The sequence below is a fragment of the Colossoma macropomum genome, unplaced genomic scaffold, assembly GCF_904425465.1.
Source record: "Colossoma macropomum unplaced genomic scaffold, Colossoma_macropomum, whole genome shotgun sequence".
Lineage (NCBI taxonomy): Eukaryota > Metazoa > Chordata > Actinopteri > Characiformes > Serrasalmidae > Colossoma > Colossoma macropomum.
The window spans coordinates 54,975,932-54,981,931 of NW_023494792.1; positions in this window are offsets into that span (position 1 = coordinate 54,975,932).

Genomic DNA, 6,000 nt, shown 5'->3' on the forward strand with positions numbered 1-6,000 from the left:
ATCACCATTTAATAATTAGAGAATTCCTTATAAATTCATGATTCTGTCACAGTTATGCAAAGAATGTTTACAGTAAATATTTTTGAAATAAATATGCACATAAATTTGCTCTCAGTTTATTGCCAGATGTGTTTTATTGTGCTTACTTGTAGGGGTGAAGATAAAATTGATACACGGTAATATTGCGATTATTCTAGGAAAAACTTTCTAATTAGAAGATCAAAAGAACACCATCACTTTTTAAAAATATATTTAAAAATCAAATACAAATAATAAAAAATAAATCTAAATAAATATTAACAATATTCAGTAAATACAATCTCTGTTATTACAGAGAGACGTTTTTGTTTTAATTGAGTCAGTTTAGTTTGTTTCTCTGATTAAAGATTTGATTTGTATCTAGATCAGAAATGTCTGGCAGAAATGATTTTCTTCATAATCTTAGTGTCTCACACTGTAGCTCACAAAAACACACTGAGATTCATCTCTAGATCAGACGTTTCTGTCAAAAATGATTTCCTACAAAATCTTAATAAAGTCACACTGCAGCTCACAAAAGACTGAAAGTGTTACATTAAAACCTCTCTGAATTATTATTTTTTTTTAATATAAATAAAAGTAATACATTTTTCTTTTTCTGCAGCAAAGTCTCTGACTGGAGTAAAGGTGGAATACTATGATGATGTCACCACCAGTGGCCTGATAAGTGAGATCCTTTATTAATTAATTGCCTGATTTTATCTTTAAACATTAAACCACAATGTAAAAATATGACTGCACTGTTTGTAAAGTCAGACTGCTTTTACTTGATTTAGGTAAATCAGCAAAAGAGGACACAGCAGAGGACTATGATGATGTCATCACTGCTGGACAGATCTCTGATAGTGTAGCAGGTGTGTTTTATAATTTGGAGTTTTAGTTTAGAAAGAAGTAGAAATTAAGTAGAGATAAAAGGTTCAGAACAAATGCTGTAAAATTAGAATAACCAAATATTCAGTAACTGTAATGATTCATTTGTGGAGCTTTACTGCCCCCTACAGATACAGTCCACAATTACGTGCAGGGAGATATTTTGGTTTTCACAACATATGATCATCATGTCCACAAAATCTGGACAAAAATGTATTCATGATTTTGTTTTATTACATTACATTTCATAAAGTAAATCATTTACACAGATGAGCCAAAACATTATGACCACCTGCCTGGTGTTAGTCCACCAGAACAGCTCTGAAATATTAAATCACAATATAAAAATATGATTGAACTAATACAGTTTATTTAGGTGAATCGGCAAAAGAGGACACAGCAGAGAACTATGATGATGTCATCACTGCTGGACAGATCTCTGATAGTGTAGCAGGTGTGTCTAATTTGTTTGAGTTTTAATTTAAAAAGAAGTTTGGATTAAGTAAAGATTAAAACTTCAGAAAAAATGCTGTAAAAATAGAATAACTAATTACTCAGTAACTGTAATAACTATAATGATTTATGGAGCTTTACTGCCCCCTACAGATACAGTCCACAATTACGTACAGGGAGATATTTTGGTTCCGGCAACATATTATCATCATGTCCACAAAATCTGGACAAAAAATGATTCATTAATAATTATTACACTACATTTCTTAACATAAAGAATTTACACAGATGAGCCAAATCATTATGGCCACCTGCCTGGTGTTGGTCCTCTGCATGACGCCAGAACAGCTCTGACCCACCGAGGCATGGACTCTACAAGACCTCTGAAGGTGACCAATGGTCTCTGGCACTAAAAACGTTAGCAGCAGGTTGTTGGACTTGTCTGGCACATCCCACAGATGCTTGATCGGATTGAAATCTGGGGAATTTGGAGGCCAGGGCAAAACCTTGAACTCTTCATCATGATCCTCAAACCATTCTTGGACAATGTATACAGTTTGGTGCATTGATGAGCCTTGTGCACCAAACACTGAGTTGCTGGTACCCGGTTTGTCCCTCTGACCACTGTCAACAGGTACTCACCACTGCTGACTGGGATCATCCCACAAGCCTTACCGTTTCAGAGATGGTCCAACCCAGTTTTCCGGCCATAACAAAGTCGCAAAGTCATCATGTCTGCCCATTTCTCCTACATCCAACATGATGACTATGAGAACCGACTGTTCGCTTATTGTCTAATATCTCTCAGACCTTGACATGCACTGTTATGAGATAATCAACATTATTCACTTGAGTGGTCATCACGTTTTTGCTCTTTGGTGTAAATACGAATTATTATGTAAATAAAACTCAAATGGAGCTCAAATTATGAACTCAAAACTTAATAGTGAAATAGTCTCACACTAACACAACATTCAGTAAATATGGCTGAAACACCTGACAAATCTAAAATTTTATTTTTCTCTACCCTTTAAAAATGGGTTTTGGTGTAGAGGATGTGTTAGAGAATTATGATGATGTCATCACTGCTGATCAGAGCTCGGCTGTTGTAACAGGTGACTTGTAATGTAACAATACTGTAATCTCAAACATGAACACAGTCACTGATGATACTGATGCTGATTTAATGAAATTTATCTCATTTATTTTGACAGAAGACAGGAAAGATAACTATGATGATGCTGTTACTGCTGGACAAAACTCCAACATTATGACAGGTACATTTTTCTTAATGTGGACAAATAATTTTAAACTAAAGCTTTAACACAGTAAAAATGTCAAGTTTGCTTCTTATTGATATAATTTATCTTCCCATGTTGGTGTAGTGGACGCTCCAGAGAACTGTGATGATGTCATCACAGCTGAACAGGATGTAGGAGGGATAAAAGGTGAGTGGCTGATTTTGTTGTGTACGTTGCTACATTTCAGATTTACATGAATGTGGAGGATGGAGTGAGAGATTTTTTTCTAGTGTACAGGAAGTCTGGTAAAAACATGTTTACATTATCTATGACATATGATAAATAAACCGTGCGCTCATTGTTTTGATGTTGGGCAGAAGGCCGCTACTTTTACTGCACTGTCCATTCACACATGATGTTCAGCCACATGTATTTATGTTCAAAATGTTAGTTCAAATGACTAATTGATTTTATTAACCTGCACACTCTAAGTGCAGTTTGTGTCACTGACTATGAAGTGTGCACTTGAATAATTCTTCAGCAGAGTTGTGTGGGTCATTCTGTAACACTGAATATCAGTAGTGCAACACTGTCATTTTGGCAAAATTGAAAAGTAATCAGTCCTCTCTACAGCTATACGTGTATAAAGTATGCCTCATTAATAACTTTATAATGTACAATAACTGATGTATTTTGTCAGAATTTCTTCTTTTTCTGTTTAAGTTTGTTGGAAGACATGACAATCTTGCATGACCAATCACAAGGCACAGCGTAAACACAACTACACTATAAAAATGGTTTGTCAGTTCAATCTGAACCGACAAGACATTTTTAACAGTGTATCTGTTCCCCACCATCTCACTCTTATCAAGCAAGTTAGCAAATGAAAACTGCACTTAAAAATGTGAATCAGAAAACATGACACATATTCCTTCCATATAATTACATTATAATTACGTAAGTGAAACACATCACAGAAAATCTCTGAGATAGCTCAGCGTTTTCTCTTAATGGTAGGTGGGGATGGTGGGTGGGAGGTGAAACATGATATTATCGGTCAATATTATTATATCAGTTTTCCCCACCCGCTGGTGCACGATAATGTAAGATGTGAGCAAAAGACATCATGTTTGAAGGGAGATTACAGAAAAACAAGAATTTTTCCTTTTAAATGATATGATGACCAGACACAAAAAAAAATGTGAAAAGGTTCCTTTTTGATTTCAGGTTGAGTTTAATGATCTGAGCTGCAGCCTGTAGTACTAAACAGAACCTACACAGTGCTCTATTTCTGTCTTTACACATACAGTGTGCTCTAAAATAAAGATGTGCTATTTGAGATAAATGTACTTATTTTCCAGACTATGATGACGTGGAGGAGGAGCCTCAGACAGAGATGAATCATGTGACTGAGAGACCACAGCCAGTGTCTTTCATCAGGAAACTGCATTCAAACTTCTTCAAACGCAAGAAATGATTTTATCATCAATCACAAGTCAAAATGTTTTATGGAGAATAAATGGGATAAAGTGGTTTAAACATCCCCTAATTTATGTAAACAAATTACAAATTAGACATTTTTTTAACACTTTTTTGAGTTTTTCCAACCTTAGATACATTTACTGACACATCTCATCTCATTAAGTTATTCCATCAAAATGATTATGATCTTACTTTGATCTCTTAATTCAACTTTTTTATCTTCATGAAAACATTTTGGGTCTGATGTGATGAAGGTTATCAGTTAACATATTTTATGAGAAATGATTCATTTTGTGCCAAAACTTCCTTTTTAAATTGTAATTTAAGCAAATTATTGTTTTGGATTGAAGGTCTTAAATTAAAGGGCTGTTCATTTTCACTGTAGATCATTTTTTAGGGTAAAGAACTGCGGGTAAAAAACGTTCTGGTCAGAAGTGAATGTTCAGTGATCATCAGTCAGAAACAGGAAAGTGCTGTTTCACTGTAACTAACTTGTATAACAGCTTTCTGTTTTCAGTGTTGGCACTAAAAATCAAGCAGCCCCTTATAACTGTTTATTGTTCCATCCCTTTAATATATACATACATACATACATCATCTAAACCGCTTATCCTTCTGGGTCGCGGTGGGGTGCTAGAGCCTATCCCAGCTGTCATTGGGTGGAAGGCAGGATACACCCTGGACAGGTCGCCAGTCCATCGTAGGGCAGACAGACATACACACTCACACTCCATAAAATAAAATAATCAGTAATAAAACATAATTAGTCAACCAATATTGTGCTACACTGTAAAAACAGTAGAAGCATTTTAACTATTTTTTTCAGGTCAAATCAATACAATAAATAAAACAACACAAGACAAAAATTTGGGTTAAACAAATACTACATTTATAACATAAATACTCATTGTATTATTTTGAATGAAACAATGCAAAGCAAAAGTTTTGTTTAAATGAACAAACAAAATATTTTATATCAGTTCCAACCTCAAAAATACTTCAAATTCACTTTTGCCCGGTTCCACTTTTTGCTGCTTACATTGTAAGAAAAGGATTTGATACATTCTCTCTTGTTCTTTTTGCATCTTAAAATGATTGTGTGATTATTATGCTCATGATAATTTGAGATTATTTCTACACAGGAATAATAATGACAGCATGTTGAATTTGTATCTTGAGTTTCATTTGATTTAGGTATGTATGAAATCTATTACTTTGGTGTGAGAGATGATTCTGTACTCCTCTCTTCTCTGTGCTGATCATTAAACATACAGTATAAAGACACACAGAGTACAAAGATAAGAGTTTCTGATATTTCAGAGTTTTAATACTTTTTTTTCCATTTTCCCTTTATTGTTTTTTTTTCCTTTTTCTTTTGTCTGTTTTAAATATGAACTGTTCTCTGAATAAATCACATAAGGACTATTTGGCACTGTGGATTTTTATTACAAAATAATTTCTACATCACTTTTTAAATTATCAATAAGTGATGTTTATGACCACAAAAACAAAATATTCTGTATAGAAGTGATTTGTTGTTCTTTTCAAGTTTCTTTTATAACAAACACATTAGAGATGAAGACTCATCATAAGAAGACAGCGGTCCACAAACAGGTGATGTCATGTTTAGATCATGTGGCAACTGGGGTGCAAACTCACCATAGAAGAAAAACATTTGTATGCTCATTGGTTAAAACTGTTCTAGTCACTTTCCCAAAGTTAACACAAAGCAGTTCCTGACTGGTGTGTTGTGTGTTGCTGAATATTGGCATTGTGTTTTCATGAAAGACAGAGGACTTTAGATGATAGAATTGCTTTTTTACAGCTGGAAAGATAAGTTAATGAATTAAACATACAATTTTAATCTCCCTCACATCTTTGATAGATCAAATACTTTATTATCAGGTATTGCGGA